Below are 27,679 nucleotides of genomic sequence, written 5' to 3'. Positions count from 1 at the left end.
GCATTCAATCAATAGAGTAGAAGGCACTATAGTGCTAAACACAGAAGCATTTATATTCAAAGATTTGCGTAAGTGTATCTTTCTTTTTGCTTTTTGTGATATAAAGAACATCAAATGATCCAGATAGCCAGGCTATCCAGAGGGGATGACCTAGTCAACGGTCTACATCTAGATCAACTGATATTGATTGTGATATTGATATTGATTGTGACGGGGAACTGTTCCAACACTAAAGGTGTTCCGTCCTGTGACGTTTCGGTGAGTTGGTCAAAGAGTCTTCATCATGGGCATAGTCCGGGTCTCCCTGATCTGAATCATTCTTTATACAGCTTCCTGGGGTGAGGAAGCGGAAGATCCTCAGTCTTGTGTACTAAGGAGGCACTTGGCAGGCACACTGTTCCTACGGTGCTGCATTCCCTGAATGCTGTAAATGATGTGAGTGCTGGAGCGGGTTCTGTAATGATCAGCAGGACTGAAGGAAATGGCAGTGACCTTGTTATGGTATGGTTGATAGCATTCAAAGTAGTTGGAATGGCTTTTAAATGCTCTTAGCACAGTAGAACGGAGATAGATATCTCTTGTGGCACAGCGTTCCCTAGAAGAGTATCTGGACAGAAAGTGCCAGATCCTGCATGTCGGTATTACAGGTAGCAGGAGAAGTGGTCACGCGTACTGGGCAGCGTACATATATAAATGTATGGGCACAACAAGGGAAGAACTCCCACAACCGTCCCCTTGATTTGTTCAGGGTCCCTCCCAAAGCTTGCACTGCTGGTGACTTGCATCTATTTGTTTTTTTCGTGAGTTGTCCTACAAAACCAATTGCAAACTGTCTGCCTTTTCAACCAATTTCCACTTAAAGTGCGCTGTAAAATGCACCTTTTTCACCAATTATTGAAAAAGATTTCTCGGGGGAAGAATCTGCATGAACATCCCTCTGATTGGTGCAGGGTCTCTCCCAAAGCTCAAAAACTCCTGCACATGTGTAGGAAATATTTACGCCCCTCCAATAAATACATTCACCAGCCACCACTGAGTATAGAATCCCTTTCTGGCACTCTCAAGCAAGAAAATGCAGGCATACTGTTATTTCACAGCAGTACAGAGCCAGGGAGAGTTTCCAATGACACCACAAACAGTCAATTAGACAGACCTGTGGCATGTGCAAAATTGTAAAAGCAAAACAAACCTGGACTTTGCGTTACTTTACTGTTCTGGTAAAGTACTGTTGGACTGTAAAACTTGCACAAATATCCAGTGCGCTGAAACAGTACAGCACATAACCAATTGAAATTGCCTGGAAGTTGGGCCATGGGCAGTATGTTTTAGGCTCTCTGGAATTTGTGCAAGTATATCAGTCCAAATGTATTTCAAAATGTGCTTGAAGTTGGGCCAGTTTTCTGGAACTATATAAAAAAAAATAGAATTACAAAATCAAACTGCCATCAATTACTCTGTAAATCCCTTTCCAAAGCTAGATTTATGCTCAATAAATAAATGCAAAATAATAAATAAAATTAATGATGGGAGAATAGCTTTGGAATCATACCAATGGTAACAGCCGCTATACAAATGCGGAATTAAATAACATAACATTCAGCACTGATCTTAATTGTTAATTACAGGAGTATAATGTTAACCTAATTTGTTTTATTGTCTGTAGTTTTATTAAAGTGTTATACAACACATACAAAAGGTGTTTATCAACATATTACATAGATAAAATATTATGTCTTGCTCTTTTTCTCTTCCTTTCCTTCCATCATCTTTATATATAAAGCTGAATGTATGCATGTGCGTATGTTTGTCCAGCTATACAAGTCCAAACTGTTGAACCCACGTCTACCAAATTTTGCATGGATTCCTCGTTTGTCTTGGTCAAGATGGTAGTCTATGGTTGGTACAAAAATCTTAAATGCAAAACATTTTTGTATGTGTGTTATGTTTAGCCGTCTATACAAATTCACACCATTGAACCAACTGCTACCTCAAATGTGCTGTCACCATTTAGTGACTGAAACATGTCGCACAAAAAGATGCAAAGCGAAAATCAATATCAAGAGCTTCTGAAACACAACAAAAAAAAGCAGCATGACTTCCCAACCAGGGGACAAGAGAAACGTTCTCCAGGGCAAATGAGATGCCAGAGCAAACTGAAGCAAGACTTTCTGACATAACGACAAGAGCAACATCCTCCAAGGCACATGAGACACCGGAGCAAACTGAAGCAAGAGTTGCCGACAAGAGGACAAGAGCAACATCCTCCAGGGCACATGTGACAACACGAGGCAGTCCCTCAAATAGCTCAAAGGACTAAGCTCCAGTTTGCTATAATACCATAGCCTGATACACAAGTTTTTAGTCCGGCTTCAGGCATTTAAAAGAATGCATGTATAAATACATAACAATACAAAAATGTGTCAGATTAACAAGGATGCAGTGGAGCAAATTTATTTCACAAGGGGCGTGACATGACTTAACTAGAACGGTTCCAGGTGCTAATGACTGAAAAGATGGAACCAGAGGTCTAATAGAGATAGTGAAATATTGCGTGTGAAGACAATGCTGTAGTTTTATTATTGTGGTATGAAGTCTGATATTTTCATTTTAAAAACACGACATGCCGTTGTCTAAGCGTTCTCTTAATGCAGTGGTTTAATATTGGATGCTATAGGGTCACTATTCATATTTTATTTCACGATTCGCATGGAAGTCATACTCAAATCGAGGGAACAGACAAATGCATTTTGGTAAGCTTTGAAAAATGCCATTTAGCACGGCTGCAGCCTTTCAACGAGTAGGTGAGGGCTGTAAAAACAAAGTTGTTGTTTACCCTAGTTTGAAAGCAGAAGGACATTATGACAGTAGTCTAAACATAAATTACATATTTAGCTTTCAAATTGGAGTTTTAAGGGGGCAAAGTTTTTCTGCAATTATCATAATGTTGTGAATTGAACTGAGCTAACACAATTAAACCTCTATTTCATTTTCTACAATTAGTTTAGTATTAGTGTAAGATTTTTTAATGGCTTTTCTAATACTGTAAACATTTGTCTCTGTTTTGAGCCATTAATGAAATGTGCGTATGAAAAAATACATATTTTTAAATAAATACAAGATCCTTATGCTCCTGGCAATACACTCACTTCAGCTACCCATCAAATTGTTTGCAAAATAGGATTTTTAAATTGAAGAAATTATGACGTTCGGACCACTCTACTACAATTATACCACCCAGTCATATTAAAGTCTTTCATACTTTGCATGTGTTTTCCAGTAATATTAATAAGGCAATCTATCAAAAGTTATTTAGTGCTGCCACCGAGATACGCCTTAAGATTCCATGTTTTACATTGGCGATCTCTTGATCAGAGGACTCTCTCTCTCTCTTTCTCTCTCTCTCTGTTTGAGTACACTTGTTTTAATCCTATCACTAGTTTACAATTTTGTTATCGTTGAGTTGTTTTGTGCAGTGTGTATTTACCCACAAATAGCAAACACAGGACGAAAGACAACTTGATGCTTTGACAACAATGTCAAACATGTCAAGATGGCCAAAACATAATTTGTAAGAATGTTATGAATTGATATCATGGCAACATTGAATCACTACCAAAAAAAGCAGGTAAATACAGAAATAAAAAAAATAAAAAAGTATAACATTATGTACTAGATAATGTACCCCAGCTATCCATACCAATCATCGCACATGAGAGAACGGAGATAAGGAACACTTTCCACTCTCATTTGTGTATGAGAACTTTGGAATTGAAGGCCCATTCGGCTTGGAGTAAGACACCTTTCAAGTGCCACATGGCGGGGGAACCTTTGTAACTTGCACTTCTGAAGCTTGATTATTGGCCAGAGAGATAGGGGCCACTCATTCCCACATTGCGTTAATGAAAGGAAATGATCTCAGCCCAGTGATACGCATGGGGCTAACAGGTGCAGCATCCCATTCCTACTCTCTACAAGCACTTCCTAATGGTGACTGGTGCATGAGGGGTGTGATGGCTGCCCAACGGATACACGTTGAAGTCCAGAGCTTGGTAACTGCTCTGCTGCCTCAATATATTTCAGCAATGGGCCCATTTTTTGTGAGTTTGAGTTGGCGGTTTCCATGTCAAAATGCATTCCAGGATTGGATTTCAAACTGTTGGGCCTTGGTGACAAGAATTTGGTTACATCCCAGTCTGATGTTCCTCCCCTTGCTCACTTGCCTAACCACTCCAACAATCATATGTTCGGTACATGAACTCAAGACCCTACTCTTCTGGAGATATATAGGGGTCATTTATGACCTCTACTCGTAGTTATGTACTACCACTGTAATGTGAGATGGTAAAGATGCTATATCAGCAACCTCCCAGGGACAATCAAACTACACTTTCAACTAAGCACCATAGGCACGTCAATGACCCTTTTAATAAGAAAATATGTATGCCCTATTAATTACAGATGCTTGTGTCTTCCCTGATAGCTCTACCTCCCCTGCTGTGTCATTATGGATATTTTCATCAGATGTATCTCATGTATCTATTGCATCGTCTGACTTAGAGATTATTAACTCATCAGCCCTTGTAAATACTGCTTAGTTGTTGTTTCATGGGATGCAGCATGGACATGGCACATGCAGACTTGACAAAGATCATGGGGAGCCTGGTAGTTCAGGGAGTCACACAGGTATGGGAAATGAGCAGTGGACATACTGGCACCCTCAAGTTGGGCGGTCAGGGAAGATGGTTTCCTGACTCCAAATTGGCTGACCATTCTCATATTCCTTTGGTACACGTAGTAGAGAAAACACATGAGAGAATTGTAGTTTGTTCATGTCCCAACCAATCAAAGGTCCTACTCACACTGGTTTGACAGCGGCTACAGGTTTACAACTCACAAGCCCAATTGCTCTCTCGGAAACTATATAAGAAAGAGCCAAATGCAGAGGGTAAACTGCAGAGTTGGATTCTGTTCGTGAACATGGAGAGAGGTAAGACAGGAACATTGAGGAGAGAGGAGGGAGAGGGAGAGGATGAAGTAATATGAAAAAGCTAGAGGTGAGTTGGAATAGAAACATCTACATCAAGAGGAATAAAACGAGAAGGAACACTTAAAGAGAGAAGAAGTACAGGAGGAGGAGAAACATCCACAGAGAGGTAGGGAAGAGAGGAGGTGGAGGAGATAAGCTGGAAGAGGAACACTAATGTTAAGTGAAAGGCGATGAGTAGTAGATGAGACGTAGAAACATCAAAGAGCTAGAAAATGGACAAAAGAAACAGAGATTCGAAATGTAACCTTGATAGAACAACCACCAAACGAACAAGGTTTACCTCCTCCAACTTGAACACGTGAAAAATCTGCCTCTATCATTGACTATATTTACATTTCGGAAGGTATACGGAAATCATTAACAGCAACTGCTAATCATCCACAAGTTAACAGTCATCACCATCAAATACTAATCACATGGAATATATCACGAATTCAGGCACCGCGATTACTACTCCCAGACCTTGAATTAAACAATGGCCTCAACAAACTCTGTATAAAATAATCTCAGATGGCTGACTTGATTTTAAAGTTTGATGCTTCTTGTCTTCCAGATTATTCAAAATTTAACTATGAGTGGATACTACAGAATTACAAGCAACGTCAGAAATCCAAAAAATGACATTAAGCTGAAGAAAAAAACCCTCTACAAAAGAATACGACTACTAAAAAAGCAGAAAACGTCCACTTCTGCAGCTGAGATAAAAAGGGCAAAACAAAAATACTCAAACTTAATAAAAGCGATCAAATCCCTAATGCACCAAGCTGATGCAGAGGCTATCTTAATAGCCTTAAAACAGAAAAACACGAGGCAACTGTGGTGTCTCTTAAATGAAAATTCCAAAGGATCGACTATGATCCAAGAAGTAGAAGCTCAAGCCTGGACAGAACACTTCACTAATGTGTATAGCAAAACATCAGATACCCCGGTACTGCAAGAAATCAATAAAACACATTTGTGGGACCTGTAAGGATATTTGGCGTGTTACAGCACAGAGTACAGCACTACTACACAGGTAGCAAACAGCACAGAGTACAGCACTACTACACAGGTAGCAAACAGCACAGAGTACAGCACTACTGCACAGGTAGCAATTTTTGTTTTTGCAGCACCACCACAAGGGTGCGGTGCATTGCTATATGTGTTGCCAGATTAACAAGGAAAGACAGGCCATTCAGTCAAAAACGATTTTAATATATAAGATGCAAATCTATTTTTACAGTTAAAAGTACACGTGCACATTCAAAAATGCACACTATTTTTCACCTGAAATGCCTATGGTGCGAGAGACACATTTGAAAATAATAACTAACCTTACTGACAACTAACCTGACTAATGAAACATAATCCACTAATAAAAATGTGTCTCCACTACAGAATTAGGCCTATTCTGAAAGTGAACTTTTAAACGCACATCCATTTTTTTTTCTGTTCTCTCTGCTGCCCTGTCCACATAACTACAGGAAGCAAATGGGCTCGAAAGAACAGGAAATCAGTTGGTTACAAAGTATTACTATAAAAATGAGCCATTGTGTAGAGAAGGAGGAGATGGCGTGATTAATTCTGATTGGAGCAGCGTCATAGCAAGTATCATGCTAGAGGGAGTGATCAGGCTTTTTGCTGGGGGAAGTTTGAGGGAGGAGAAAGGCAGTCGAGATTGGGGAGAGCTGAAAGAAGGACCTTTCCACTGGCTGAGGCATTCCTATCTGCAAAAGCTGAGAATTCCAGGCAATGACCCCGGTTTGAGAAGGCAAGCGTTCCTTTTTACTGGAGTTAATCTTCAAGGGAGCCACATTCAGAAAGGGAACAGCCAAAGAGAACAACTAAAAAGATAAGGTAATTACAGAAATGTGGGAGCTGAGTGTGTACGATAATATGCAGTCAGTGTAGGATTCCTGTGCATGCCTTAATCAAATTCTAATGTTGCAATTTGAGTTCTGTTCTCCGCCACTCTCTTTGCAGTGTGTCATAGACAATGCTTTTACTGTACCAATTTATTTATTTCTGTAAAGAATGAGATCGTGTTTAATTGCAACTTTTATAATACAGAAAAATATTTGAAAACAGACGGGTGGTGTAATTACTATTTACCATTACAATGCTGATGATGTGGGGAGATTTTAAACAGTGCAATGGTCGTTTTAAGACAGATGTGTGCATGTCAGATTCAGTATGAACAGTTGTGAGTGACTGTAGCATAGCTCGTTGGAGGTACATGAGCCAACGGGAAGAGAGACTCTCTGAACATAGCTCCCTACCGTATATAAGGTAGTGGAAATTACCACAAGATTACCATATATAGCTCTCTGTCGTAAATAAGTCAGTGAGATCGCCCATGGTGGCACACTAACACTAACACTGAAAAATGTGGTATTCCTAAAATGTAGGTCTGAGGTCTCTCTAGTGATTACACGAAAAATCTAAGCAAAGATAAGGGATTCTGGACATTGGGGCCACAAATAAAACAAGGGAATTAGGCTCACCAATATACCACCAACCACGCCTACTACCCACGCATACCAAATATGCATGCCTGGGTGCTGAAATAATGCATGTTCACTGTATTATTGTTGTACATGGCCCAATCTGAATACAAGGAGTGATTGTTGCTAAGTTATATTTCGGCGGTAAGAAAATACCGTCAGGCCCCAAATCTCCACAAAATACCCTACATATTTATGGTGCGTTGCAGGCCGGGAATGTGATCATAGAGTACCTACTGGGCGTGGCAAGCGTGTCTCACACTGCCATTTGCACATTAAAGGGAACCCATTTTATAATAGCAGTGTGCCACTAAAAACGAATTTCAGAATGTCACAAAGGGAAACCACATTCTCAGATCTAGTGCAATATTTAGAGGCAAAGTTATTTGCACATGGGAATTGGTCTTCGAATAGCACGTTAGAATGGAGTAACCGCATTCAGGGTGAGGTGCAGAAAGAAAAACTAGACAATATTTTTGCAGAAGGCAGCATAATTCAGGTCTGCCTTACAAGATTATTGAATGCAGCCGATAAAAGTGCAGAGAAAGACTGTTTAATACGGCTATGCGGCAAAATATGGTTTATTTTAAACAAGTCCCTGCGAATGCAAGAGAATGATACTCAGCTAATTAACAGGTTAAAGACTGAATTAGAGGGGGCAAGTAAAAATCAGGAAATGTTGAGAGCAGAATTGGATGTATGCCAAAAAGACATGCAATTAAAATGCAGAGACTTTGATACTCAGTTATCCAAAAGCAAGAAACAATTTGAAGATAGTGAGCAAGAATTGGCACACTTAAAAGCCTTAGTGGATCACATTAGGCAGGATAAAGATGAGGTTGTTTCAGAAATGCAGATTTTACAAAAAGAACATTGTGAAAAAGAAGGTGATCTCCAGAGTGCAGAACAAGAAATGATTAAAATGATCCAAGAAAGAGACAAGAGAAATAAAGAGTTCAATGAATGCCAAATGCAAATGTGCGAAATGCAGGAGGTGATTAATAAAATGAGTGATGAAAATAATTATTTGCATGATGAAGCCAACAGACTCCTTAAAAAGTGTAAGGACTTAGAACAGCAAATGTGCATTCCCAGGTCCCAGGAGAGGCGGCAGGGTACCACATTCAATGGAGTGGAGGTGAATTCTAGCTCTGCCCAAAGAGCTAGTGCTCCAGTGACTGGGCCGGTGACTGAACTTGGTTGCAGCGCCCTTGGGGGATTTGATACTCCCATTGGGGGCAGCCACCAATATCATACACCTGAAAACAGGATTGAATCACAAAATAGTGCAATTCCATGTATTGCAACAAGTAGCCCCATAAAAATAATGAAATCCATTAAAGCCCTGATCAAACCATTTAAAAAGGGAGGTGAATGCTGCATTGAGGATCACTTAGAAGCGGTGCATGACATTTTTAAAGCTCTCCAGATACCTAAGGAACAGTACAGACAATATTTTCATTTAACTTTAGATGCCCCGACGGCCAGCATCATAAGGGGATTAAATGAACAACAGAATATGACATGGCTGGAGTTTGAAAAAGAAATTAGGCGTCATTTTTCTCCTTTTCAGTCATTGCAGGAGGCAAAGAAAGTCGCGTACACAATTACTGCTGGACCTAATACATACCCTCCTTGGTAAAAATATTTCATTTTTTTTTTTTTTTTTTTCCTGAAATTAAACACAAGTTAAATGGAAAACAGATATATGTTGGCCGGACTCAGAAGAAGGTGGAACGGCAAACTGAACTAAAACGCAAATTTGAACAAATGAAGCAAGACAGGATCACCAGATACCAGGGTGTGAACTTGTATGTGAAAAATCTTGATGATGGTATTGATGATGAGCGCCTGCGGAAAGAGTTCACCCCATTTGGTACTATCACTAGTGCAAAGGTGATGATGGAAGGTGGCCGTAGTAAAGGATTTGGGTTTGTATGCTTCTCGTCCCCTGAAGAAGCCACCAAAGCGGTTACAGAAATGAATGGACGAATTGTCGCCACCAAGCCGTTGTATGCGCAAAGAAGAAAGACAAGCCCATCTCACTAACCAGTAGATGCAGCGTATGGCCAGCGTAAGGGCTGTGCCCAACCCTGTGATCACTCCTTACCAGGCTGCACCACCATCTGGTTACTTCATGGCAGCTATCCCACAGACACAGAACCGTGCAGCTTATTACCCTACCGGCCAGCTTGCACAGCTGAGACCAAGTCCTCGGTGGACTGCCCAGGGGGCTAGACCCCATCCATTCCAGAACATGCCTGGTGCAATACGTCAAGCAGCTCCAAGGCCACCAACCTTTAGTGCCATGAGACCAGCCTCTTCATAGGTCCCAAGAGTTATGTCGGCCCAGCGTGTTGCTAATACATACCCTCGCCAATTTTTACAAGACTTAAAAAGAGCATTCTCTCGCTTTGATGTATCTTTTGACTCAAATTCCAATGAGTTTAAAACTGCATACTTCTATGGGCTACAGAAAGACATCATATCCCAATTGGTCCGTGAATTTGACCGTGACAAGTCCCTTGAATGGATTGTACATCAAAGCAGAAAGCTATATGAGGTACTCTATTGTCAGGGTAGAGAAAGTGATAAAATGAAAGATACTAGGCCTAAATCTAAAGAACCCTCAGCCACAGTAATGGAAATCAGGTCAGCCAAAATGTCCCTTGAGTCTGCTCAAAGCCAAGGTAAAAATAATGTGACACCTGAACAAAGGGGTAATCTACAAAGATCGCCATTCCCTGTACCAATGTTCCAATCACATGATCCTAGTAATAGAGAGAGCTACATCAGCCCTAGGTATCAAGGGGACAGACCCCGGGTAGGATACCGGTCTGATAGGGCAGGTATGAACAATAACCAGAGACAAAATCAAGATCAAAGAAATGATGGTCCCTACCAGTCATTGGGGACACAGAGCAGATTTGATCCCAACACCATGATATATGGTAATCAGGATAGGCCCCGATATGCGGATCGATTTACTGATAATGGAAATCAACATAGGGGCCAGTACCCACAATCTGAGAGACAGGACATGAGGCAAAATGTGAACTACAGTCCACGCCAGTACAATGATTCCCCACCAGGGGACTATAATCAAAGGATGGGTGCAACCCGCTCCCCTCCACAAATGAATCAAGAGTTCAGAAACCATCCCAACCGACATCAATCACCTGAGAGGTATCAGAATAGATCCAATCAGGGGGAAAACAACCAATATCGACCTAGGCCACAGAAAGAGGATCCTAGAGAGATGGAAAGGTTCCAGTGACTTGAGGCCCAAGTGAAAATGTTAGCTGAGCAAATAGGAAAGCTCTATACAGCGCAAAAACAACCTTCCAAAGAGGGGGCTGATGGCCATAGCAATGACCGGGGGGCTTCCGAAAAGTGACTAAGTACTCATGATAACTGCAGTGCCAAAATGACTGATTGCTCTGATATAATTTTGCATAACGACTCTGAGATGCCTAATGGATTAAAAATGAAAGTACCAGTAAATGAAATTGTGACAGAAAGTGCAAATACTTCTAAAAAGAGGTACGGTTTAACTTAGAGCTAAATAAAACAGTAAAGATTTGCACAAATGAAAAAGAAACATTAGGAATTCCAAAAGAACAAAGGGACAGATTTAAGAAAAATGACTGATGCATGGGGAATACCAGTGAACAGGGAGTAAGTGGGGATGCCATAGCTCCTTCCCTGGGCAAGCAAAACAATGACCAAACACAGACAGAAAAAGGAAATACTCACAAGGAGGGTACAAGTCAATCACCTGAAGAATTCTTTGAGCCACATATTTTTGAAGAGGCTGAAAGGGCTGGTATCACACTAAATGATCACAAATGCACAGAATTAAAAAATGACAAATTGCTGAATGATGTTGTTACACATGTTCAGTTGGAGGATTGTAATGTGGTCTCTGATGTTACCCAGATGGATGGGCGAACAGTGGCCACACTCCAAAAAACCTCTGAACATGGAGAAATGAATAAAATATCTCGCACAGAAATGGGTAAAAAGGAGGGAAAAATGTCTTTTCATTTACCAATGTGCTTAGCCAAAAGTGAAAAAGACCTGAGAAAGGTGAGCCCTGAAATCAGTAAGAATTCACATTTCTTATGTGTATTAGAGGAAGTTGAGGACAGATATTATGCACCCATCACTGTAGAAGAAAAATGCCACACCTTTGCTATGATTGACACTGGCGCACAGGCCACAATTATGTCCAAGGAGCTGGTAAAGAGTATCAATGAAGGGAGGCCTCCACAGAGTCAGATCACAGTGAAGGCAAATCAAGGCCCAGTGCATAACTTTAATGGGGAGGAGGTGCCCATCATAGGTGTAACTGAGGTTGACATAAAAATAGGAAAGCACAGAATGAAACAAGAGGTATTGATCACATCTATTTGTGAAATTCCATTTCTGATGGGGACAGATTGCCTGAAAAGATTGTCTCCTCTCATAGATGGGGTGAATGGAGTGCTGTGGTCCTTAACCAAAAAACCATTGAGGCCTAAGAAACTAAAATCACAAAACAGCAATATAAATGAATGTCACACCGTTGCCAAAACAAATGATGCTGTGGAGGTATATCTCCAGAATAGCTGCATACCTAGTGTCACTGTTATATTAATGTGTCAAGACAAAATGCAGAGCGACAATGAAAAACTACCTGTACAAATATACTTGGACCCAAGGAAAGATTGGCAGACTGCCATAGATGAGCACACATTACGTTTCTATTTAAAAGAGAAAACATGCAAACAGAATATTGCTCCTAAAACAGATTCAGAAAAACACATTACCACTCTGGCAGAAATACACATGGAAGATGAGCAACCATGGGTTCATGTTGGTATAAATGATTATCTTAAAACAATAAAAGCCACTTTAGCGCTTGAACATGAAAGGAGTTTCATTAATGAGAAATTTTTGCAAAAAATTATGGAGAGGGAAGAAATCCCGAAATTTAGGATTAAAAACCAATATGTTTCTGGGTTGGACAGTCCAGACTTTGAAAACCGAATTGCAGGCAGATGCATGCTTAAAATTAGCATTGGGCAGAAAACAATTTACCATAATGTATGGATAGTGAGTGGAGCACAAAATGAATTTTACATGGGCAATGACATCATGCACAGAATGTGTATGGTGTTAGATTTCCTTAATCAAAAAATATGGTCACGCCTAGGTGGTCCGGCACCTGAATTTGAAGACAAAAGAAGGGCTTATCATTGTGCACAACTGGTTCCTTATGCAGTCGAATTACAAATGAGGAAAAATACTATTATTCCTGCATTTACAAAACAGTTTGCAATAACACTGAAATGCAAAAATGGACAGCAGATGAAAGGCTCTGATGCATTTGTATGCCTGAATGAATCCATAAAACAGCAAGGCCTGGATTATGAATACATTCCATTGGTAGACATTGGTGAGGGATCTGTAAAAATCATGGTAAATAATAAAGGTTGTCAGGATATTCATTTAGAGGAAAACTCCCCATTAGGAATGGCCATACAAAAATCACATTATACGGCAGATTTAAATAACATGGTGATTGGGAATATTCCTGAAAAATATGTAGATGCCAAGGGCGAGTTGCCAGAACACCTGGACTCTCAGCCCAAAGGAATATTTAAAATTCATTCTGTGTATCCTTATGATTCAAATGAGACAGTGTGCTGCCATCAAGAGGATTGCATAATATTTAATTTAAATGAAAATGAAACAGGAAATCAGCCCATTGAAGTGGAAGCTGATATGCCAAAATATTTAAAAGTGGCAGCTCTACAAAAAGACACAGCCACACAGTTAGAGGAAAGCGCTGAGATTCCTTTACCAGAAGAGTTTCCAGAATTTTCCAGAATGGTAGAAGAGCAGATCTCCTTAGCGGATGCATGTGACAGCGATAAGGATAGGGACGAACTGAGGGAAATATTTATGGAGTTTAAGGATGTATTTGCAAAAGATGCTTATGATTGTGGTTTAACTGATTTACATGTGGCCACACTACCAGAAGGTTATAGCAGAAATCCAGTGTTTGTACGCCAGTATAGACTACCGCTGGCATGTTTAGAATCATTGGCAGAGATTATTAAAAATTTGGAATCACGGGGAATAATCAGGCCCATTCATAGCACATCCAATACGCCTATTTTAGGTGTGTTAAAGCCAAATGGTCAATGGCGGCTGTGTGCAGACTTAAGAGAGTTAAATAAAAGAGTACCAATATCTAGATGGCCACTGCCATTCATTGATCAGGGCCTAGCTCAGATACATGGTTCAAATGTATTTACCACATTAGATCTCACCTCTGGATATTGGTGCGTGCCATTGGCAGAGGAGATACAACACTTATTTTCCTTTACATTTGACAGGACTCAATATGCCTGGTGTAGAGCTCCATTCGGGTACATCAATAGTGGGAGTGAATTTGGCATATTTTTGAGAAAGGCCATGCCGGATGCAGCGGAAAGAGGAACAATAGTTTATGTGGATGATGTCCTGATAAAAAATGAAAGCCTGAAAAGCCATTTTGATGAAATAAGACATGTACTTGGCCAATTGCAGAAAGCAGGCGCCAAAGTATCTTTGCAAAAAGCACAATGGTGCAAGAAAAAAAGTGAACTTTCTAGGGCATGAAGTGACTGAACATGGGCTAAATCCACAAAAGAGGAAAATAGAGGCCATACAAAGATTAAAAGATCCTAAAAATGTGAAAGGAGTAAAAAGTTTATTAGGGATGACAGGCTATAACAGAAAGTTCATTGAAAATTATGCAGAAATCACTCAACCATTGACTAAACTGCTTAAACTGAATACTCCCTGGAAATGGGAAAGAGGGCAGTCTGATGCAGTGGCTAAATTAAAGGAATGTCTTGTAAAGGCACCATGTTTAGCATACCCCATAAAGGACAGGGATTTCTTTATAGAAATAGGTTTTTCTGAACATTGTATGTCAGCAGTGTTATCACAAAAACACGATTTGAATCACAAAACCATTGCATATGCAAGTAAGGCATTTTCCCAAGTTGAAATGAAATTTAATGAATGTGAAAAGGCCCTATTAACCACTGTGTGGGCGCTACAACATTTCCGCCCCATTGTTCAGGGAGAAAAGGTGATTATTGAAACGAATCATCAACCTTTGCAATTTTTAGAGAGTAAAAGAATTAGATCAGGCAATCTAGCACAATCCAGAATCACTTCATGGACGCTGGCATTACAAGGTTTTCCCGTAGAAGTGAGATATGGACAAAATAAAAAGAGCCCAATTGCTCAAGGGTTAGCTGACTTACATGACTGTGCAGATGAACAAATACCAAATGAAATGGAAGTGGAAACTAGTTTACAGGAATTTGAACAATCACCACACAAAGCTTTTGATGAAAAAACATGCAAGGATTTGCCAACTGTATATGTGGATGGTTGTGCTTTTCACATTGAAAATGACAGTAATAAACAATTAGTGGCAGGAATAGGAAATGTCTGGTTGAAATGTGAAGGCGTTCCCAGTATAGGGATGAGGATTGGAGATAGGAGCAGTCAGGTGGCGGAATTGGCAGCCATTTATAAAGCAATTGCTACTGCAGTTGATAAAAAGTTCAGTGAAATTGTCCTGGTGACTGATTCTGACTATGCACGGAATAGCTTTGTGGAGTATTTGCCTGGTTGGAAAGCAAGAGGCATGGTTACATACAACAAAAAGCCACTTAAACATGGAAAAATGATACAAGCCATAGACAAATTGGTGTCAGCAAATAATTTAACAATATACTGGAGAAAAATTCGTGGGCATTTAAAAACACCAGGAGAGGATAAGGAGGGAAATGATAAGGCAGACCACCTGGCTAAGATTGGGGCTGTGATGGGAGAATTGGTACCTATTGATTATTTAATGGGTGAAATACAAATTGATGCAGTCACACGTTCTAAAGCACCAAAGGAGGTAGATCAACCGGTGGTGCAGTGGAGTCATGACACGCCAGACCAAGATTTGATTGAGGCACAAAAGAATGATCAAATTTTGGGAATCTATTATAATCATTTGATAGATCCTGAACAAAATCCTTTAACAGAAAATGATTGTATGGGAAAAGAAGAGTTGAGGGTGTTATTAAAGAACAAAACACGAATTAGATTACAGGATGGACTCATGATTAGAGAGTCCATAACAGGGCAAATACAGTGGGTAGTACCCCTTTCATTCAGAGGACTAATGCTACACCATGCACATGATGCCATAACCGCAGGCCATAGAGGTTCACAAAAAACATTGGAAATACTAAAAGATTATGCTTACTGGCCACATATGTCCCGAGATGTGGAATTATATACTAGAGGATGTCTAGTATGCGCCCAATTTAAACCTGCTTCACCAATGCATAGAGCACCATTGATGAAAAGAGGCCTAACTCTCCCATGGTCAGATTTGCAAATAGACTATGTAGGTCCTTTAAAAAGGTCGAGCAGGGGACACCGTTATATTTTGAGTGTGGTATGTTTGATGTCGAAGTGGATTGAATGCATTCCTGCACCAGATTGTAGTGCGCAAACAGCAGCCACATTGCTGGTGAACCATGTGTTCTCAAGGTTTGGGTTGCCACAAAGAATTGAGTCAGACAGAGGAAGTCATTTCACAAGTACTCTAATGAGTAAGGTATGGCAAATACTAGGTGTGAAAAGGAAACTACATATCGCATATCGGGCGGCGTCTTCAGGTACAGTTGAAAGAAGCAATAGGTCTGTTGTGGATATTTTAAAGAAATTTGTGGCAGAAGCAGGTTCCAGCTGGGATTTGCGTTTACCATTGGTTTTGATGGCAATCAGGTCGACTCCTGCCAAAGCAACAGGTGTTAGCCCCCATGAGGTCTTAACAGGTAGGAAAATGGTGTTACCACAACACCTACTATACAGAACACATGAGCAAACTCTTGTGAGTGCATCCACAGTTCATGAATATATTGATGAACTGAGGAGGCATTTGCAACATGCATTTGCTTTTGTGCAGAGAAATCTGGAAAGAGCCGCTGACAGTGAAAAGTCTTATTATGACAAAAAGACATCAGTAAAGGAATACAGTGTAGGGGATCAGGTGTACAAGTTTCATTTTGGAAAAAGTAAACAGAAAAATTCTAAATTTCTAGCAGCCTGGCAGGGGCCATTTCGAATTATAGATAAGGTCTCTCCTGTGGTTTATAAAATTTTGAAAAATGAAGGTGAAACAGCAATAGAGCAGTTTGTCCATGTAAATCAAATCAAACCATGCCATCCCAGACATGAGATCAGGCAGCTTGAGCATGTAGAGACAGATAAAGTCCCTTGAACAAAAAAAGAGAAAATAAATGGGTGTAATCAGGAGGCAGTGACAAAGAAGTTAAAAAAAAGTTGATTGTTATGATGGTACGTAAACACTGTAATATATGTAAAAATATATAATATAAATAAATAAATAAATAAATAAATAAATGCACATATAATGGAAGCTCATGGTTGGTGTGCAGAGAGAAAGTGTGTTAAATATTGAATATCTGCTTGTTTTCTTTTAACTTGTGTTTAATTTCAGGAAAAAAAAAAAAAAAAAAAATGAAATATTTTTACCAAGCATGTTTTATTTTTGGCAAAAGGATGAAGTTAGTATTATGCTATGTACTTAATTTGTTTATTTTCTATTTTGATTTAGACAATTAACATTATTTGGTCGGAGGTTCCGATATCAGAGCCCACGGGAGAGACGATGGAGTCCTGGAGTCCCCTGGATGAAGACCAAAAGATGCCTGCCTCCAGGTGGAGGTGAAGACAAGATAACCAGAATGCTAAAAAGGATGACTCCTATGGATCTAAGATTGCCAAGATATAAGTGTACTCGAATGAACCGAATAACATCGCTGGTCGGGACATATCAGAAGCGGCCAAGAGTGCTGACATATGGAGTTCCACGTATTTATTATTTTAATTATTTATTTTAATTTGTTATATTAATTATTTGTTTTAGTTAGTTGTTTTATTTCTTTGTTTTTAATTGACTTGGAAAATCTAAACTTAAAGTAATGCCACTTCAACTGAGAAGACAAATGTAGAACATTTTGTAAACTAATGAACTCAGATGAATACTGTGTTGATTGCAAATTTTTCATTGATGCACATGAATATTCATTTTGTTGGATTGCTATATTGTAAAAGAAAAAAAAGAGAGAACAAATTGTTTTTAGGAATTGGCTTGGATTATAGCCAAGTTCTAAAAACAAAAGGAGGGTATGTAAGGATATTTGGCGTGTTACAGCACAGAGTACAGCACTACTACACAGGTAGCAAACAGCACAGAGTACAGCACTACTACACAGGTAGCAAACAGCACAGAGTACAGCACTACTGCACAGGTAGCAATTTTTTTTTTGCAGCACCACCACAAGGGTGCGGTGCATTGCTATATGTGTTACCAGATTAACAAGGAAAGACAGGCCATTCAGTCAAAAACGATTTTAATATATAAGATGCAAATCTATTTTTACAGTTAAAAGTACACGTGCACATTCAAAAATGCACACTATTTTTCACCTGAAATGCCTATGGTGCGAGAGACACATTTGAAAATAATAACTAACCTTACTGACAACTAACCTGACTAATGAAACATAATCCACTAATAAAAATGTGTCTCCACTACAGAACTAGGCCTATTCTGAAAGTGAACTTTTAAACGCACATCCATTTTTTTTTCTGTTCTCTCTGCTGCCCTGTCCACATAACTACAGGAAGCAAATGGGCTTGAAAGAACAGGAAATCAGTTGGTTACAAAGTATTACTATAAAAATGAGCCATTGTGTAGAGAAGGAGGAGATGGCGTGATTAATTCTGATTGGAGCAGCGTCATAGCAAGTATCATGCTAGAGGGAGTGATCAGGCTTTTTGCTGGGGGAAGTTTGAGGGAGGAGAAAAGCAGTCGAGATTGGGGAGAGCTGAAAGAAGGACCTTTCCACTGGCTGAGCCATTCCTATCTGCAAAAGCTGAGAATTCCAGGCAATGACCCCGGTTTGAGAAGGCAAGCGTTCCTTTTTACTGGAGTTAATCTTCACGGGAGCCACATTCAGAAAGAGAACAGCCAAAGAGAACAACTAAAAAGATAAGGTAATTACAGAAATGTGGGAGCTGAGTGTGTACGATAATATGCAGTCAGTGTAGGATTCCTGTGCATGCCTTAATCAAATGCTAATGTTGCAATTTGAGTTCTGTTCTCCGCCACTCTCTTTGCAGTGTGTCATAGACAATGCTTTCACTGTACCAATTTATTTATTTCTGTAAAGAATGAGATCGTGTTTAATTGCAACTTTTATAATACAGAAAAATATTTGAAAACAGACGGGTGGTGTAATTACTATTTACCATTACAATGCTGATGATGTGGGGAGATTTTAAACAGTGCAATGGTCATTTTAAGACAGATGTGTGCATGTCAGATTCAGTATGAACAGTTGTGAGTGACTGTAGCATAGCTCGTTGGAGGTACATGAGCCAACGGGAAGAGAGACTCTCTGAACATAGCTCCCTACCGTATATAAGGTAGTGGAAATTACCACAAGATTACCATATATAGCTCTCTGTCGTAAATAAGTCAGTGAGATCGCCCAAGGTGGCACACTAACACTAACACTGAAAAATGTGGTATTCCTAAAATGTAGGTCTGAGGTCTCTCTAGTGATTACACGAAAAATCTAAGCAAAGATAAGGGATTCTGGACATTGGGGCCACAAATAAAACAAGGGAATTATGCTCACCAATATACCACCAACCACGCCTACTACCCACGCATACCAAATATGCATGCCTGGGTGCTGAAATAATGCATGTTCACTGTATTATTGTTGTACATGGCCCAATCTGAATACAAGGAGTGATTGTTGCTAAGTTATATTTCGGCGGTAAGAAAATACCGTCAGACCCCAAATCTCCACAAAATACCCTACAGACCTAATATGGGAAAGAGAAGATCTCATAAAAACCATTAACTCCTTGAATCCATGCAGAGCGCCAGGGCCAGATGACCTATCTAATGCCAACCTTAAATCGGTGCCTGAAGAATGGGCCCCCTTTTTCTCTCATCTACTTATTCTAATTGAAAAAAACTCACCAAATTCCGCAAAGCTGGACCTTGGCTATCCTGATCCCGATTTACAAAACTATTTGACAGGAAAAAAACAGAAAACTACCGACCCATAGCTTTCCGCTGGGAAAGCTGTTTGCAGGGTTTCTAATGAAAAAACTCAATAAATGGGCAGAGGCAAATGGCAAAAATGAAAAAAGACAAACTGGATTCGTAAACAAAATAGGAACAAACATTAACCTATTGCTATTGAGTGTGATCAAATATGAAGCAGCAGGTCTATGCTGTTGTTATTGATTTAAAAATGGCATTCGATTCTGTCAACAGACAGCTATGGAAGAAACGTACATCTTGGGGCTGCCTGTAAACCATTCTAAATCCAATTATGCAACTATACTCCAACACTTCAATACAAGTTAGACTAACTAAGGATGGTGTAGTAACTAACCCAATTACTACTTTGAATGGATTGAAGCAAGGGTGACCCCTCGCTGCCTGCTTATACAACCTATACACATTAGATTTTGCCAAAGCAATCCAGGATCCACTCTCGAATCCTCCTAAAATCAATAATGAACCAATACAAACCCTAATCTACATGGATGGTAACATAGTCATGGACAAAACAGTGTTAGGCCTACAGAAGACTCTCGATAAGGTGGCAATCTTTATGAAAGAAAATGAGCTGAACATCAACACTAACAAAACAAATCTTATGAGGCTATCAACCCAAAATACTAAGAGCTGGCCAACCCGGAAATTCAATTTTGAAGGCAAAGAGATTGAAGTAATAAATACAATCAAATACTTAGGTGCCATGATAAATGAATCTCCAACAGAACAAGAATGGAAAGATCATATTGAAAGGAAAGCAACATCTTTAGCCTGCCAAGGTTGTTTCTTTCACTGCAAATTCGGGACTTACTCTATAAAATCCACAATAGCACTATACAAACAAAAAGTGTTCCCAATCTTGACTTACGCAGGGGAAACATTGATTAACCAACAATCAATGAAATGGCATCTTTACCAGGCCATTTTTTGGAGAAAGAATTTGGCTCTACCCAAAACTTTTCTGGTGCCGAGAATTCGATTTGAATTGGCTCTTCAATCACTAGAATCATTGATTTCCTGGAAACAAATGGATCTCTTTAGAAAAATTATCATTCAAGACCGAATTGCATCTTTAGAAATCTTAAAGGAAAAAAATAACGCTTTACATGTGACAGCTCTCCAGCATTGGTACAGTGAAATAAGGAAAAGAATGAAAGATGAAGAAATCACCAAAGACATGCTAATACACAGACTACAATATGCAAATTGAAAAATCCAGAGAAACGATTGGATAAAAAACAACTACAGAACAAACAAAATACAAACGTTTCCTGAAATGTGCAATTGAAACAAGGGCTCTCTATGAACTTCCAACTTATCTGGCATGCTTCCCAGATCGACTTACTCGTGATCTCTTTTTACGATTTTGATTAAACATTCTATTGACTCGAGAATATCTAAACATGATAAAACATCTGAATATAACGTCTTCTGATTGTCGATTCTGCAAGCCCACGAACACCAAAGAGACCATTTTCCACGTAATCATGATATGCCCTGCCCTGATGGAGAAAAGAAGCCTGTTCAAAGATTTCTTCAGAGTCTCTCAAAAACAGATGACCACTCAAGAGCGATGGGACCACCTTCTAAAAGGCCACGACAAACATTTAATCCTAACAGTAATTACATTTTGGACTGCGATTTACAAGGATAATAATTTGTTCGAAATACAAGCATAAAGTTTTTCTTTTCCTTTTTAAAATCAAACAAAATGCTAATGAAATGCTATAATGAAACGTTTGTATTATCAAACATACCATTTTATATTATATAAAAAAAGAAACATCAAGGTGTAGAGACTGAAGTGATCGAGGCAGAATTGCAATACTAAGAGAAGGGGAATGATGGAGTTGGGAAAAGGAAATATAATAGATGAGTGTAACAGAACAGGGGGTATAAGGAAAACACTTGGAGGTAGGAAGGCAAAGGTGAACAATTCAAGAACTGGGCCAGATGAGTATTCTAAAGCTGGTGGGGAATGGAGTCACTAAATGTCCAGAGGGAGTTTCACCTCGAGACGATGGGACCTACTGTTCATTGTTTCTAATAATAAGGAAGAACCAAGGCAACTTCTCACTTAGAGTAATAGAAGGGAACGTTACTCACGGTGTGAGCTCTTGAAACACATCCGTGTGGAGGGATAATCTACTACACCCTGGAATCCTACTGTTTCTGGAGTGTCTGACTCCTGTTTCCTACAAGAATACCAAAGGGTGCCTTGGTTATGGTGCTTAGGAGCAAAGTCCAAAAGACGGACCTAGTGCATATCCATTCTAATCCTGCACCCATAAGAATGACCCAGACAAAGGAAGACATGCCCAGGACACTATAAAATCTCAGAGACTCTGGATTGTCAGTTTCAGATGTTAGACCAATCTCACACACCTCTTAGAGGTCATGCGCTGGGCCAAAGGTTATTCCATCTCACGAACTCCTTATCAGTTTTTGTGCTGATTAAGCGGGCTGTCCATTCCCTTGGACACCTGCAAACACAAAATGTCTACCAATTAGCTGTGACATCTGTGATTGATCCCTATCCCTGAAATGTGGATCCAGCTGAAGATTAATGTTGGGAAACTTCAGCTCCACTGCGATTTCTCTTCTAGTTTTTTCGCAACCATTATGAAGTTCTTTGGACAAACACTTAAAGGGAGGCTGGAGTGGAAGGCCCTAGTTTTGGCGACTAATACTGATTGCCCAAAAACATGTACAGGACTGGCACATGTTGCTTGTGGAACACAGATGGTAAATTATCCTGTAGTCATTTCAGCAGATTTATAATCTTCAGGGGAGGAGGACCTTGATAGACATTTGAGTCTGGCAAATTGAATTATGGTTTTGGCTTTACCACCAATACAAGAATCCACATTATTTTATTCTCTAGCAATGTCTGGCGAGTACATAATGGTGCACCAAGAAAGTATCTGCCTCAATTCCTTCTGATGTACAACCCCCTATAGAGTCCATAAAATGAAGAGTCGATTTAAGGTATAGTCAGTGCATCTTGAGTTTCGGTAGGAATGTCCAGGCGTGAAGTCTGTGTTTACTTTGAAGGATGCTAGTCAGCACAGAAACGTTAATGCTTCATTGTGGAACAAATGCAAGAAGATTTTGGAAAGAGACAACTGCATGTGATATGAATTTAAGGTGTGCACAGGGTTGCAGATATGTGTGCGTGGATTTGTTGCGGATGTGCACCTCAAATATGAAGATGCGGTTTGAGTCATGGTAAAATGTAAGCTGTTATCAGGATATCTAGAAGGGACACGACAGAAAGGGTTGGTGGATTTGGTCATTATTCTAGATGTATGTGGTCCAGCTGAGCTGTAATTATCGGAATGAAGGGATTGCACATATGGTCTTAACATTCAATGCCCTGTGACATTCATTTTGGGTGGGTACGTGCATGCTCACCTGATGCAAAGTGATGGGACACGTGTAGTGGAAATGGATTGTACGGTAGGTGAACCCCTCCATTTTCCACTGCTGCAAGTTGAATGAGGGCGCTGAATGTATGGGCAACTTTGGGGGAAATGTAACATCAATATGAAGTTAAAGGATAACAAACAAAGGTATAGCAGTTTAAAAGAGGATGCTCATATTGTGGAAATTGAAGGAGAAGCTGTCACATTAGGTTTGGACAAAGAAAGTAACATAAAATACAGAGTCTACTTTTATGGTATGCTATTTTATCACTGTTGTTGAATAGTGCTATGCTCGGTATTGGTAATTTATTTGAATTTGTATTTTTTTTTAAAAGCATGTGTTTTTCAGAAATGAGGCTATATTGCAATGCCTATTTTGCTGAAAAATACATTTGGAGTATTATTATTATTATTATTATTATTATTATTATTATTATTATTATTATTATTATTCTTTTAGTTTCATTTTGTATTACTCTGAGAATCACCTTCTCTCGAAGTGTCATACATTGTCCAAATGCAACATGACAAAAGATTGCTACTGATTTAGCATATCCCAGGAGAATATATGTTCTCCAAGAGAATAACTATGAGCGCCCTACACATTATAGATTTCTATTCTAGTGAAAGAGACTTTCTGAATGTAGATTTAGATTTAGGGCTCCTAAATTAATTTAGCACAGGTTTGGGGAGTGCACAAAGTGTACAGCGTGTGCAATTGCAGTCTGGCAGTCCGAGGTCTGTGGTTGTGGGAGTCTCTGTCTACCATTGGCGGACTGCAGATTCGAAGTATAACAACCAAAATTGGGCAACAGCATCCTGCTGAGATTTGTGCCCTCCAATCACTCATTCACCTTCGTAAGGGTGGAACATTTTCTGTTGTCCCCTGTGCTTCTGGACTTTGTGAATGCTACCTTCTGTCTGCAGACTATTGTACTGTTCATTGGCTCTACCGTTGCTACATTGTGGGTCCTTCCTTCGTGTGATAGCTGCTACAAGAGTGTTTCCTCTGGTGCTTGCTGCATATGAGCGTGTGGTAAGGTCTTCACTGGGACGGATGGGCTCCTCCTTAATGAGTGGTGGGCTGATGCTCCACCGCCTGTTACAGTTGTGTCACCACTGTCAGTAGCTGTGAAACAATGTAATCATTCCCTTTTGATGAATCAGCAGCCTACCTTCAAATAAAAAGTTGAACATTCTCTCTTTTCTGTTGTCTGTGTCTCACAACAGACAGAACCTATGAAAAAGCAGTACTTCTCCACAAATTGTATTTTAACTCTGCATTGTTAAAACTGAAAATGGTCTTCATTTAATTTTGATTTCATTGTATAATTTCATTTTATTACAGTTATAAACTGCTTTTCACCAAAAACACTGAACACAAGTGATCACAAATGTGGTACAATCTCATGATAATGCAACATGAGTAAAAACAGAAGAGGGGAAAGGCAAAATGAATTAAGTGGAAAGAGAAGATAGAAGATGAGATTTCAGAAGTAATTGAAAAATACGAAGAAATGTAGCTGAGGGAAGAACAAGAAGAAGAGAGTTCAAGTGCCTAGGAGCTAAACGAGCAAAGGCACAGAAACGGGGTGATATACAGGGTGGGGTTTAGGAACAGCAAGAAGAAATACATTCTGGGACAGTATGATGAGAAAAGAGGGAGGACCAAGTACAGAGTCTTGAGGGACACCATATAGAAGACGAAATAAAATGAGGAGTGTATGGCCCAAGTTACAGAGAAAGATAGGAACAGAACCATTCAAGAACCCACCCAGAAATACCCACAGCAGAAAGAGAAGATATAAGAAGAGAGTGATCAACATTATTGAATGCCGCAGAAAGATCAAGAAGGATGAGAACAGAAGAAAGCCTGGAATGATGAGCGGAGAGAGGAGCGTTAGTGGCATGTAAGAGAGCAGTGTCTGTGGAGTGAGATGGATGAAAGCCAGATTGAAGGTGAAAAAATAGAGTGAAGATTTAGATAATGAGTTACCTGAGCATAAGCAGCCCTCTTGAGGATTTTATAAAGAAAATGCAGAAGCGAGAAAGCCTGAAATTTGGCAGGACAGGACGAGCACAAGTAGATTTTTTCAGAATAGGAAGACTAAATGCATGCTTGAAAACAGACAGAAAACAGGAGTTTGCAAAGGAAGATTTAATAAGAGAAGTCAGATAAGGAATAATATGGGGATAGACCTGAGGGAAAAGAGAATAATAGTCTCAGAAGGAGAAGCAAAAGGAGGGGCACAGGCAAGAAGAACAGAAATGTCAGAATCAGCAAGGACAGAAAACGAGGAAAAATAGTGTGAAGATAGACCAGAGAAAGAGGAGTAACCGAGGGAGTGAAAGCTGAGCAAAGATTTGTCACTTTGGATATACAATAGTTGTCAAAGTGTGACAAAGAAAGAGATGAGAATGCAGATGGATCAGGAGGTTTAGAAGACAAGTTATTGCGAAGCAGTTGATAAAGACAATGAGTGTGATGGGAGAGGGAAAGTGTACATTCCGAGAAGTACAATTTGTTTGCAGCAAGTAAATCAGAATCAAAAAAAGAGTGTAGAGCTGAAAGTGCAGTAAGATCAGAAGTAGAACGAGAATTTTTCCATTGTCATTCGGTTTTACACAGGCGGCGGCGGAGGCAAACAAGATCAGGAGAGAGCCAGCAATGAGGAGCTTTATGCGTTGGAGAAAAGGGGCACAGAGGGGAGACTGAGGCAAGTACAGATAGCAGAGGAGAGTGCACAGTTCTGGTAGCCATATCAGCAGAAAAGGAGGAGAAAATGGAGATTGATGGAAGAGAAGAATGCAGGGAAGAAAGAAAAGATACAGAGTTAAAGGACAAATATTATGACGAGTAAAGATAGTCAAGGAAAAGGAAACAGTAGATGGTGCAGTAGGAGGAACAGAACAAGAAAGCAGAAGATGATGGGAAGCATGAAAGGGACAGGAAACGACAGGAACAGAAGAAGTGAAGGAAAGATTAGATCGAGGCAGGAGCCAGACTGATGGGAAGGGGTATCAGATTGCAGTCCTTGTTGGCTTTTTGTTTTCCTATTTTGGCGATGTATTTACGTGCCAAGAATAACTTGTGCATTTACCCAGAATCGGCACCCTAAGTGTTCATGTTGCAAATGCAGCAATATCTTAAGTCATTTTTTCTTTTTTGAAAAACAGTTTATTTGGGGTTGCGCTTCTGGTAACATCAGTATAAATCACAAAAAAAATGTTTGAATGTTTATTCCATATTTTATTCTTTGCATTAATTTTCATGCAATTTTGATTTTCATATATTTCATTGCAAGAGAGTCAATAGCTTTAGATTCCATTAGTGAACGTTTATGTTTGCAATTGGAGAACTTATTTTTAAGATAGTTTTGTCTGAAGTCTTCACTAACCATTTTGTGAAAGATGTCTATTTCACCATACTCCCCTGTGTTTTTTCACATTTTCTTCCTAGCATCTCTCCTGAAGAACCATGGGCACATACCGTGGTGAAACACGTGTTGAGAGAAACAAATGTGATTAGAGAGAAATAAATGTGAACATGTGAATATATGAAAATCAAAATTGCATGAACATTAATGCAAAAAATAAAATATGGAATAAACATTCAAAAAAATGTTTGTGATTTATAATGATGTTACCAGAAGCGCAACCCCAAAAAAAGTGTTTTTCATAAAAGAAACATAGATGGGAAGGGGTAAAATGGGTAGAAGGAAGGAAATGCAGGTGTTGGGAATCAGTGAGTGAAAGCAACAAGGTGTAAGATGAAGTAGAGGAGGGGGGATTGAACTCTCCATGAAGAAAAATAGGTGAAGAAGAAGGAAGAAGAGAAGATTAAGATGTTTAAATAGTAAAAGTATTTATATAGTCCAGCAAATAGGATTCAACTACATCGAGTAATCATATACCTGACCAAAAAAAAAAAAAACTCCCGTCCCCTTTTCCTACAGATCCATATATAGTGAGACCAACAAAAATGGCAGCAGGGAGAGAGAGAGAGAGAGAGAGAGAGAGAGAGAGAGAGAGAGAGAGAGAGAGAGAGAGAGAGAAAGAGAGAGAGAGAGAGAGAGGAGAGAGAGAGTGTAGTGGGGTGAGTGATGTATAGAGGAATGAGAGAGAAAAAGCGAGAGATACATAGGTAGAGTGATATCTAGAGAGAGAAAACAAGAGAGAGTTAAAGAGAGAAAGACAGACATTAGATGGGAGAGTGACATAGAAAGACATAGAGTTGGATTGACAGTGGCAATGAAAGAATGTGAAATGGGATATTTCTGCAAGAGGCCAGTGGATGGTGTGCAGGTAGGCCAGCAGGTTGTTTTGCCTTTTAAAATGTATGTCCTATGGTCAAAGTTGCAGGGTGGCTCGAACATTAAACACTACTGAGGGAAGTATTGAGCAGATCTGTACATTTCCATATTTGGGGCAGTTAATTGGAAAGGGGAAAAGCTAACAGAAATTATAGCTAGTAACTGTAACACAGAAATAGCTATGACTG

This window comes from Ambystoma mexicanum, chromosome 7q (genome assembly GCF_040938575.1).
Source record: "Ambystoma mexicanum isolate Mex_15411 chromosome 7q, UKY_AmexF1_1, whole genome shotgun sequence".
Lineage (NCBI taxonomy): Eukaryota > Metazoa > Chordata > Amphibia > Caudata > Ambystomatidae > Ambystoma > Ambystoma mexicanum.
This window is presented reverse-complemented; position numbering follows the sequence as displayed.